We start from the raw sequence: 12,431 nt of genomic DNA, 5'->3' as shown, positions 1-12,431 counted from the left end.
TTATTGATAGCAGTCATACGTTTTTCGAGTTATATAAATATTACGATCTATATCTATACAGTAGACTGAGTCGATTTTGGATCATTTTTGAATTTATCGAACCCTGGGGTATAAAAAGTTTCGCTTTCGTTCAAAACTCATCATTCTGTGGAGCCGAGACTGCTAATGGTTTTCGTGCCATTTTGTGAATTCTCTAAAGAAAATTTTCCGCTGAACAACTTTGCCCAAGACCGTAACTTCGTATCTAATTAGGTTATTAGGCAAAAAAGTTATTAGCTGTTTAACAGGTGTATGTCTTTTGGCATTGAAAAACAATTAATTTTATTGCCATCACTGCTAGTGCCTCGAGAGGTATTGCATATGAAATGTATTGCATTACCTCGCTAGGTACCCAGTAGTGATGTCAAATTGTTTTCCAATACCAAAAGACAAACCCCTGTAAAACAGGTAATATTTTTTTTGCCCAAGATACGAAGTTAAGGTCTTCGACAAAGATGTTCAAGGGGAATTTTTTTTAGAGAATTTAAAATTGGCATCTGAAAATTTGAAAATTATTTTCGAAAACTGTTTTAACTATTTTTTTCCTCACATGTATTTTTGATTCGAGTTTTGGAATTATTTCTACGATATTTATTCTACCCAAATATCTCAAATAATTCTACGGGGTAGATACAAAACGGAGAGGAGAGCTCCCATAAAAAAATGTTCACAATTCGAAAACTTATCATAAAATTGGAACCAAATTCGACATGGCAGGGTATTTGAATACAGTAAAAATTTCTATGGACCCCTCTTTTCTTCCATTCATTGGAGAGATAAGAAAAGAGAGGGGCACCCACATATTTTTTTTTGCATATCTTGCGAACTAATCAAGTGGAAGAAACAAGCAACCGAAGTACCCTCTGAATTTCGTTATGAGAAATGTTTCTTTGATTAAGGTTCATTTACACTTCTCGTGAAAATGAACGAGAACAATCTTATTTCATCAACAACGCGACTAAACTAGTTTGCGTCATATGGGAAATCAATGGGAAATGGTTAAAGGATGAAAATCCAACTGGTCTTCTTGTTTAAAACCTCCTAGAACTGTTTTTATTCCGATTCTCCCGCCATGATGAAAATTCCGCGGTGAAAACCGGGGGAATCGGAATCGGAAGACTGTAGCATCCCAGCAGCGTTTTCAGATCTACGAATTTCTCCGTAGTTCTACGGATTTTAAGCATTTCCACGGAGCTACGGATCGATGCTCAAAATTTACGGATTTTCAGCATTTTCTACGGATTATCGAAAAAATTATAGGAACTTTGTGGGTGGATAAACGAAAATTGTACCTGACGATCATTCCATTTTGAAAAAAAGTACATTTATCGATTTTCATCAAACCTACTGACTTGAGCGGTTTGAAATCTGGCAACGTTGCATCCCAGTATCTTTGCTCTCTCATCATGAGAGCCAATTATGAGAGAGCTTTAAACATCAGCGATAGAAATCGCTGACATAACTGAGCTCTCTCGTATCTAGAGATCAATAATGCCAGTTAAGAATTAATCTCGCATGAACCCTGAAATGGGCCGTCCGGGATTCCACATTGGCATATCCTGCCAGGAATTGTTTTGACATTTCTCCTCAGGTAAAGGGGAGGGACGGGACCTGGCTTGGAGTGGTGACCAACCTACCTACCTACCTAAGGGTCCAATGTTCTCGTCAGAGGTGCCAGGTGTCCTGATTTATCAGGATTTGTCCTGATTTTCGAGAGACCGTCCTGATTTTTCAAAAACTCTCGAGTTGTCCTGATTTTTGAAAATTCGTCCCTGAAATGTCCTGATTTGTCCTGATTTTCATAAAACCTCTTAAATATGATCAAATCGTTAGTTTAACTATGAGAAAATTGAATAAATAGGTTATAAAATAGTTAAACCTATTTAACAGATGGTAATCTTTGGTTCAAATGATATTCAAATGGTGTTTTTCGTTATGAACTACCTGCCAGCCAACAAGATGCGTACTGTTGTTGCATAAATCAAGGCGTTTACGTCACCTATATTGCGCCTTTATTTATGCAATCTAAGCAGAAATCGTTATTATTTTCATGAATCAAGAGGTGTCCTGAAAAATCCTGATTTTTAACTTCGTGTTGTCCTGATTTTTGACAGAACCACCTGGCACCCCTGGTTCTCGTCAACTGTGCGGATTTCAGCGGCTAGACTTCGCCGCCACGAGCTTTTGGGCCTGCCTCTTCTTCGATGCCCAATGCTGGATTCCAATCAAGCGCCTCTCTGCAAATCTCGTTTTCATCTCTTCGCAGCGTGTGCCCAATCCATCTCCACTTACGTTCCCGAATCTCGATTTCTAGCGCCCTTTGATGACACCGACGATGAAGTTCAACGTTTGAGATCCAGTTGCCAGGCCACCAAGCGCGGATGATGTTCCGCAGGCAGCGATTCACAAAAACATGCAGTTTTCGCGTCGTCACCGCATATGTGCACCAAGTTTCACACCCGTACAGCAATACGGATTTATCGTTTGAGTTGAAGATTCGGATCTCAGTTCGTAGAGAGATCCGGCGTGAGCGCCAGATGTTTCGGAGACTCGCAAACGCAAATCGGGCTTTTCTGATCCGGGTTTCGATGTCCTTCTTGGTTCCACCATCAGGCGTAATCTGGCTACCAAGATACTGGAAGCACTCCACTGTCTCAACCTGTTGTCCAGCTACCACGAAATTGGAACGATTTTCTGTGTTGATTTAATCGACTTGGTCTTTCCGACATTGATTTTGAGACCTGCTGCCTTGGAGCTTTCGGTGAGATCTTCGAGTTTGCTCTGCATGTCTAGTTGTGTTTGGGCGAGCAAAACAATATCGTCTGCCAGATCAAGGTCGTTCAGTTGCTCAATCGCTGAAGGATTCCACGGCAATCCTCGGTTTGGTCTACAGTCAATCGATCCAGTCAAGATCTCATCCATTACGATGAGAAAAAGCAGCGGTGACAAAATACATCCTTGTCTCACTCCAGCAGTTACCGGGATTGGTTCGGACAAGACACCGTCGTGCAAGACCTTGCACGAAAATGCCTCGTACTGTGCTTCGATGAGATGGACTAGTTTCTCTGGGACCCCTCGTCGTCTAAGAGCAGCCCAGATGTTTTCGTGGTTCAGTCGGTCAAATGCTTTTTCGAAATCAACGAACACCAGCAGAAGAGAGTCCTGGAATTCGTTGATTTGTTCCAGTATTATTCGTAGCGTTGTGATGTGGTCCACACATGATCGTCCGGATCGGTATCCAGCTTGTTGCCGTCGGAGTGTAGCGTCAATTTTCTCCTGGATCCTGTTCAGGATCACTTTGCAGAGTACTTTGAGGGTTGTACAGATCAAAGCTATGCCACGCCAGTAACCGCACTCTGTTAGGTCTCCTTTCTTCGGGACATTTACGAGGATACCCTGCATTCAGTCGGCCGGGAATGTTGCAGTATCCCAAATGTCAGCGAAAAGACGGTGCAACATTTGTGCTGACAAGGCAGGGTCGGCTTTGAGCATTTCAGCAGGAATGCAATCGATTCCAGGTGCTTTGTTGGATTTCATGTTCATTCCCATTGCCGCTTCTATTTCAGCCAGCGAGGGCACTTCCGAGTTGACGCCCGCAATTAATGCGACTTACTGTGGGCGCCTCGAGCTGCGGGTTCTGTTGGCCATTGCTATTTGTAACTCGGAAAAGTTGTTCAAAATGCTCAGTCCAACGCTTGAGCTGATCTGTTCGATCTGTCAGCAGCTGACCTGCTCGGTCTTTCAGCGGCATTCTTGCATTAGTCCTTGCACCACTAAGGCGGCGAAAAATATCATATAATAATCGGATATCTCCAATGGCGGCGGCTCTTTCTCCCTCTTCGGCTAGGGAGTTTGTCCAGGCTCTCTTGTCTCGTCTACAAGCTCGTTTAGCTGCCTTTTCAAGCTCCGCATATCGTAAGCGGGCGGCTGCTTTGGCTGACCCGGTACATGCCTGCTCAATTCCAACTTTCGCCTTTCTCCGATCATCGATCATCATCCAGGTTTCATCCGACATCCATTCACTTCGTCTTCCACAAACTTTACCGAGAGTACCATGGATCGTCGTGATAAAGGCATTCTTGATTCCACCCCACTGTTCTTCGACTGTTCCGTCTGTCGGCAGCTCCGAGGCTCGGGATTCTAGCTGTTCAACGTATGCCCTTTTCACCTCTGGATTCTCCAACCGGCGAACGTCGTATCGACACCCGACTTTCTCCTCGCGCCGTTGGACACGCGCAACTTTCAGTCGTATCTCGCCAAGGACGAGGTGATGGTCAGATGCAATATCTGCGCTTCGTTTGTTGCGGACATCAAGGAGGCTCCTTCTCCATTTTCGGCTGATGCAGATGTGGTCAATTTGATTTTCTGTTCGGCCATCTCGGGATACCCAAGTGATTTTATGTGCTGGTCGATGGGGGAAGAGCGATCCACCGATCACCATGTTGTTGTTGCCACAAAATTCTACAAACAGCTCTCCGTTTTCGCCCATCTGTCCTAAGCCATGGCGCCCCATGATGCGTTCAAAGTCCTGATTATCGGAGCCAATCTTTGCGTTGAAGTCGCCTAAGTGGATTTGAATGTCACCCTTCGGAATTCTCTCAACCACGCTGTTCAATTGACTGTAAAACTGCTCTTTCTCCTGCAAATCGGCAACGTCAATTGGCGCATAACACTGGACCATTGTAAGGTTTCTAACCCGTGTTCTGAATCTGGCTACGATTATTCTTTCGTTTATCGGTTCCCATCTTATCAATTTTTATAAATATTATTTCAATAAAAATGGTTTTAAAAGTTCGAAAAAAGATACCGATTTTTGAAATTTTCATAACGAATACCGATTTTTCGGACTTGAAAATACCGATTTTAATGTGGCATCGTTGCATTTGGTTCGCGTTATTGAGTTATTGATAAAATAAGATTTCTTCACGTTCATTTTCATGAGAAGTGTAAACCAGGCTTTATTTGGGACCCTAGCTCTTTCCAGTGGGTAGATAGGTACGGAGGAATGGGGCTTCCATAATTTCTTTTTGTATAACTCGAGAACTAATCGAGCAAATGAAATATCTATATAATGAGGCCACAATACATTATTATCATACAAATTTGGCCTTTGACGTCATTCACTTAAGTATATTATTTCTATGCTACTTCGGGAGAAAAAAGGCGGGCCGGGAGAAATCCATACAATTTCAACTAGTATTTTGTCAGAATAAAAGACTTTATGGAGTAAATAAAGGTAGAGTTTTACTTTTAGATACCCAAAAATTAATGAAAAGAAAGTAGGCGATGTCTAGGATCTTGAATAGACGTAACAAATTGTCGCTCTGTCAACAAACTGTTCTTACTCTAGAGAAAAAAAAAGAAAAATAGCAGTAGATGGGCAGTTTAGGTTGTTTGATATCGCATTAACCATTGGAATTAGTAAATTTTCTTCATTAAGACCAAAATGGAACCAATTGGTCCGAGTAGAGAAGTGGAATAGTGTGGTTTTCGGAATTCCGTATTTTATAGGCGCTGTTCTCATTGGGGATTCAGTTTTTACAGTTTTCATGGCCCGTTTGAGATGCTGAGTGCTTTTGGACCGACAATTGGTGGATCAAACCTATGAAATAATTGAAATAATCCCCAACTAAGCGCCATGCAGCCAATGAGAATATATATCCCGCATAAATCAGTATTATACAGTGACTATTCCCATTATCTTCTTCCCAAGACACCCAAAAGATTACTTCTATAGTTTTGGATTATTAATGTAAGATAAGGCTTATCATTTTTTCATGAAATGGTATCGTTTGGACGCACTATACGATATAGGGAACGGGTCGTTAAGTAGAGTAACCATTCATTTTTTTTGCCTTTTTTACTCGTTCTAAAACGAGTCGATCATACGTGTTATCTTTATCTAATGATCCAATCATAAAATGATGACGATACCGCATATCGTGAACTTGAAATTATAATATTCAAAATCGTACTGAGGTTTTGGTTATTCTATCTAATTGAAGTAAAATTTTCGGTTTAAAAAAAAAACATTATTTTACACATTATTTTTTATTTGAAACATTTTGTAATTTTGCTATTTTCAAAAAAACTTTTCGATAGCACTTTCACAAAATAATCATCCGCATGTTCGTCGATTGTTCCATCTCGGAGCTTCCGGTGAAACACAATTTTCACTGAGTTTGGCCACGGCCGTGCGATCCAACTTTTGCTGTTCCGCGGCTTCGCTTATCGGACGATGGAATGCCAAATCTCACCAGGTTTCCATCTTCCTCCGGTGACTTTCCGCGGCTTCCAATTGCCTTAGAGTCCCTGAAAGAACATTGTTTTGGAAGAAGCATTAATTTTGCCCCTAAGTAATTAATGAATATTTAAGGTTACTCACCATTTCCGGCGAAGCTGGCATCGTCGCCTATTGATCCGACCTTCTCCATTTCCAGCTTCACGAGATCGATCCGAATTCAGCCAGGACATTTTCTCACGAATTTAACCACGTGTGTTGACGTGACAGCAGAGAACTTGGAGCGTGTTGCTAAAAACCTCAATTTGTTTTTAGGACCGTTAATTGTATCTTCCAGGAATAGTTTTTTATCATTCCAGCGCGTTGCTAAATTTATCAATTCGATATTTAGAAGATTTTTCGAATCTTCAAGAAATAGTATTTTTTTTTTTTCATTTTAGCAGAGACACATTAAACCATGACGCGATATGCACGTTACTATTAATGTAATCAGAAGAGAATAATACGGATGATTCAGCATATGGTGTTTACGTATGCGGGATGCTGGATTCAAGTCCCGTCGGTGAGCAGTTGTATTTTTTTCGAAAAATTATGATATTTACGGCTTATGTTCTTTCTTTCTTTAATAAATATCTCATGTTTCTCTAACAATTTCCATCCCCTTTGAAAACGAATTTGTTGCCCTTCTTGTAGATCGGTCATATTACCCCCTCCTTCCACTTCTCCGATTGCTGTGTACCAAATCCGGACCCTCAACCGGGGTATTCAATCGGCTAACTTGTCCGGGCCCATTTTGATAAGTTCAGCTGCGATGCCGTCCTTTCCTGCCGATTTGAGGCTATTCAGCTGACGAATGGCTTCCTTAACTTCACTCATCGTTGGGAGTGGCTTCTCTACGTCGTTGACTACGCCGGCAATGTAGCTTCCCCCACCGTCTTGGTTTCCTGCATGTGCGCCGTTTAGATGTTCATCTAATTTCTGCTTCCACATTTTGATCACCTCACGATTATCCGTTAGGATGCCCCCGTTCATATCCCTGCACATTACGGCTTGCGGTATGAAGCCCTTGCGGGATGCGTTGAGTTTTCTTCGTCCATCACCTTCCTACACTCCTCGTCGAACCAATCGTTCCGTCGAGTTCGTTCCACATGCCCGATGACGTTCTCCGCAGCGCTGTTGATGGTTCTCTTGGTGGTATCACAACAGTCCTCGAGAGAGGCTTCCGTCTACCGGCATCGCTGCTTCGAGCGATTGCGCGTAGTCTGCTGCGGAGAGTTTCGGGCGCATCTTCAACATCTCCAGATAGTAGTCTGACTCGATGTTTGCGCCTCGACAGGATCTGACGTCGATGATGTCCGTGAAGTGCCGGCTGTGTATCATAACGTGGTCGATTTGTGATTGCGTTTGGTACGGTGATCTACAGTTGTACTTGTGTGGGAGGCGGTGTTGGAAAAAGGTACTACGTTTGGAGTCAGCAAAATCTATGAGCCGTTTTCGTTGGTCAGTTGGTTCGCGCTGAACCTTCCAATTGTCGGTTTTAATTCCTCCTCCTGGCGAACTTAGCGTTAAAATCCCCGATAACGATCTTGATATCATGTTTTGGGCAGCAGTCGATTTCACGCTCCAGCTGAATTCGTCTTTGTCGTCATCGGTACTTCCAAGGAGTGGGCTGTGCACGTTGATGATGCTGATTTTGAAGAACCGACCCTTGATTCTCAACCGGCACAATCGTGGGTTGATCGGCCACCACCCGATCACGCGCTCTTGTCGAATTTGCGGTACTTCAATTCTTTGGAGAGCACGTGAGTACTGCCCACGAAATTTAGAGATCGGCAGTTCCATGTTCTAAGTTTCCAATCACTAGTCCCTTTTCGTCGCGTGGGTCTTTGCCGATTTCCATCCGAAATTTGTTGTTCGTTGTTCGTTGCTTGTTTTTTGTAGTCACGGGCTCGCATGGCCCGCAGCTAACCCCACTATGTCGCAGGCGGCCCCGTCGTGATGTTGCTATTTTGAGTCACGAACACCACCAGGACGTTGTTCCACTCCGTACGACGAAGTTTAGGTGTATGGGACTCCGAGTTGCACATTGTCTACCGTTCGCCAGCCCATCACAAGACAAAGGAGGATGAAAATAATCACCGACTAACTGGTATTGGAGCGTTGTGCAGAACCTTGCATGAAAATGCTTCGTGCTTCGATAAGCTGGACTAGTTTCTCTGCGACTCCTACTCTGCTCGCTCAAGAACATCCCAGATGATTTCATGGTTTAGAAATTGTTGCTGATGAGAAAGGTTGACTAAATTTTTGCCCTTAGTTTACCTCAAGAAATGACACGCCTAACCTACTTACCAGTTTTGCGCTTAGATCTTTCGTCCATCGTCTCCTAGGCAGCACACAGCTTTAATCATCCATCAATGTAAACAAACACAAAACCTTTTAGGGATGCTAGCTAGATCTTGGAGGGTGCCCCCAGCCACAACCGACATCCCAAAGAAGCAAAGAAGAACAATCACTCTCCCACGATTAGGAGAAAGAGAAATGCTGACGATTTCATTTCCCCGGAAGCTTCAGAGATCTGACTATTCCAGGGATAAGTGGAAATAAAATCAGAACTGGTTCAACGGTGGCGTTTGAATATAATGAAGCAACATCAGCCTACGGTACCCAACTGAAGCCACCACAACTGTTTTTGGACGCTCTTGCAAACTCACCACTCCCGTGCCAATAACAACAACCGGCCGACGACGACGAATGGGGAGCAAATGCGAATCTGCTCTTCGGGGGGATTTTCTCTCCGGATAAGATGCTGCTCCAAACATTTGGTACCTACCACACCGAAAAGCAGAGGGCAGCCAGCCAGCAAAGGGCGCCGCCGAAAGAATCCGCACCACAACATCGAATGGACGAATGGAGAGAAAAAAAACCTTAAACCGGCAATCAATGGGTGACCTGAAACCTGATGAATCGTCGTACGCACATGCGATTTTTTGTTGCCATCGTTGTTGTTGTTGTTTGTGTTATTGTTGCCGTTCCTCCTGACAGTTCCATTGTAGGTTTTTTTTCGGCTTTGACCAAAAAATCTCTCCCTGGCATTTCACTTTTCTCTCGCTGCGAAACCTTTTTGTAACAAGTCTGGCTGGGGAATTGTTGGGGCTGCTCTGATGATGTTGATGGGGATGATGTGGTACGGGATGGTAAAAGACATGGGCCGCAAATCTCACTCTGTTTAATTTTTGCGCGCTACTACCATGTGAACTTTCGCCGCCCAATCAAACCGGAGTCTGGTTCAGTCCGATTCTTAGCTTCGCGCGAAGCAGAACCTCTCTAGGAAAGGCGGTTGGTTTGTTGGCATTCCGCGCGCGGTCGCGTGTCAAATCGCGCCAACAGGCCTCGGTAGCGCGTCTCGCGTTTTGCCCCGAATATCCGTTTAGCTACCTACTTCAGCTCTGTAGGACGTTAAGAGATTCAGGCTCCACGGCAAAGAAAGACTCCACGGTAGTAGTGTTTTCAAACAGAGCTATCTTATCCTAATCCTGAAGGCAGTGTGTAATGGTACTTAGTCGGTAACGCGCCTAACTGACCTCACGACAAAAATACCGCTGGCCCGAAGCACATAATTCCGGATTAGAGTGTAACAACATTCGCCTAAATTATGTTTATCTCACGCAGCAAACACCTGGTGTCACATAAATTTCGTTGGAATCAAATCGAAATCAGAGATGTTTGGGGGGGTGTGTTGGTCTGGCTGCTCACTCGTTCGTTCGTTCGCTTTACTCAGTCGCTTCGTGGTTAAGTGAGTGTACCGGATCGATGTGGCTCAAATCAAAACGTGTCGACTCAATCAGCACACGCAGATATATCCTATTTGGCTAGTGGCTTCTCAGTGTCGCGTGTGTAATCCGCTGCTCAATGGGCTTGGCCATTTTTTTTTGGTTTGATGTGTGCATTTGCTGCTGCTGCTCGGATCCTCGCTCGGATGGACCCCGAGAGATCATGCAAATCAGCTCCGTTCGAGGCTGCAACAGCAGCAACAGTGCCAGAGCTCTAGGAGGTGATAATGATTCGGCTTTGACGCTCCTGAAGCAAAAACAGTGTTGTACGATGCGGTTGCAACATCTAGAAAAGTATTGATGAAATCTTTCGCAAAAGAGTAAAGGTGTTCTGAAAGAAGAAAGGATTTGTTCAATATACAGAATACACGGCATAATATTCAAAAATGTTGTAAAAAAATGTTCAAGTGAAGTGATATCAGCAAATCGTGATACCGAAACAAAATCATCTTTGAACTCCGAAATGATGAAAATAAGTTGGGTTAATCGTTTTTTAAAGCAAAGGAAGATTTATTTTATCTATAAAATTTATAAAAACGTTTGTTCTAGCAATTTAATACACAAATTTCCTAAACTCAACAAAATTTTATTAAAATAATTTATTTCGATCTCGTAAAAATATCCATCTAAGTGTCAATATTTTTCAATATATCAAACTTTTAAACTTCAATGTTTATCATTAAGATCCTTCCCAAGTAACTCTTGGAAATAACGAGCTCTAAAGCACATGCATTAGATTTTTTTAGTCTGTTTACTTGATGAACAATATTTGAAAATTTATAAGCAAACAATTTGTATTTCATAAAGTAAAATAGAGTATAGATTAAGGGGGGGGGGGGTAGGGTCTAACGGATAAAAAAACACCATTTTCACGATTTTTTTTAGAGCTATCGTTCAAACAAATGTATTCAAATTTTTTGCATTATACAAAGCATTGTTAAAAGAACATTTAGTAATTTTTTCGTAGAAAAATATTGAAAAATGAGCCGGTGACGGAGCACTTTCGAGGAAGCCTTTTAGAAAACAGGATTTGCGGTGGACACTGTATCTCAGCACAGACTCATCTGAAGTCAAAAAATCAGAGCAAAACATTTTTAATAGATGTTTTTCGGGACCCCAACGTTTTTATTGACCTTAAAAAAAATTTTATGAAATTTTTGTGGCTGTTTAAAGTAAAAACTACGATTTTTCACGAAAAAATCCGCCATTTTTTATCTGTAAAATCTCCCCAAAGTAAAAAAAAAAGAAAAATGTTGGGGTCTGGTATTTTATATGTAGAAAATATGTTCCAAATTTGAAAAGAATCGGATAAGTAGTTTTCAAATGACGATGTCCACGGACTTCAAAAATGTGCTTTCGAGAAAAACGCGTTTGAAGTTTCTGCTCTTGCTTTCTTGTAGTATTAGATAGGAGGAGATAAAGGCCTAAAATTTCTACAGTTTTGTTTCAATTGACTTGAAAATTTGACACAACATTCTTGAAATGTTTTACAATAAGAAAATAAAAAAAAATAAAAAAAATCGATTTTTTGAAAGTGTTAGACCCTAACACCCCCCCCCCCCCCCTTAAGAACCCAAGCAGCCAGAAGCCACGTATACACTTAAAAGAAGGCTTTGAAAGTCACAGTTTGGCTGTTAAAGAGAAACAACTGCCCAATTCCCTTGAGTGAACTTTATGTACTCATTTATGAACTTGAAAGTTGCTAAAGTGATTGATATGTACGTTGTATGTGTCTAATTTTGCCCAATTCCCATAAGTAAACTATATGTACTCATAAATGAACTTGAAAGTTGCAAAAGGGCACATAAGTACTCTAAATGGGATTTACTAAGTCATTGAGGTGCTTTCTTCCTAGCTGGCTGCAGGCTTCGGACGGCTCCTGAGGTGTCGCTCATAAGTGCAAGAGCAAAGCTTCACAAAGAGGTGTGGAACCCACACTCTTGTGAGCGACAAACCGCACACACTTTGCTCAAGCTTCCCGGAAACAAATGATCGACACTCACTTACATGAGTGATGTGTGCTCCGTAAGTGTCGCTCTCAGAGTGTACTCTTAGTGTTAACACTGAGGGAAATTAAATGTGTTTTAGGCAACCGCCCTTCCTTTCGTAACAAAAATAAAGACGCACAGAAAGCACAGCTCGCTAGCAGTCGTGCAGAGGTTCATATTCCAAGGGTTTTATGAAATTATTATAATGTAAAGTAATTGATCGTTTACGTCTTAACACAATTCAGGGTTGCGAGGTTGGTTCGTCAAGAATCAGGATCATTCACAGCAAAAAATCAGAATTTTTCATGAGATCTCTTGATTTATGGAAATCAT

General features: G+C 42.2%; 1 protein-coding gene across 4 annotated transcripts in view; it reads left to right on the top strand.

The window, feature by feature from the left end:
• Window positions 1-12,431, top strand: part of LOC129752115 (monocarboxylate transporter 12-like) — a 308,960-nt gene that overhangs the window by 214,409 nt on the left and 82,120 nt on the right. The window contains exon 1 of one of the 4 annotated variants that reach the window (XM_055747908.1): window positions 9,586-9,832. The exons of the other annotated variants lie outside the window; for them this stretch is intronic. The gene's annotated coding sequence lies outside the window, so the exon portion shown is untranslated. Of the gene's footprint in view, window positions 1-9,585; window positions 9,833-12,431 lie in introns of those variants that run through there. 4 annotated transcript variants of the gene reach the window in all.

The sequence above is a fragment of the Uranotaenia lowii genome, chromosome 1 (genome assembly GCF_029784155.1).
Source record: "Uranotaenia lowii strain MFRU-FL chromosome 1, ASM2978415v1, whole genome shotgun sequence".
NCBI classification, from domain to species: domain Eukaryota; kingdom Metazoa; phylum Arthropoda; class Insecta; order Diptera; family Culicidae; genus Uranotaenia; species Uranotaenia lowii.
Note: the sequence above shows the minus strand (reverse complement) of the source record. Positions and strands in the feature narration are given on the sequence as shown.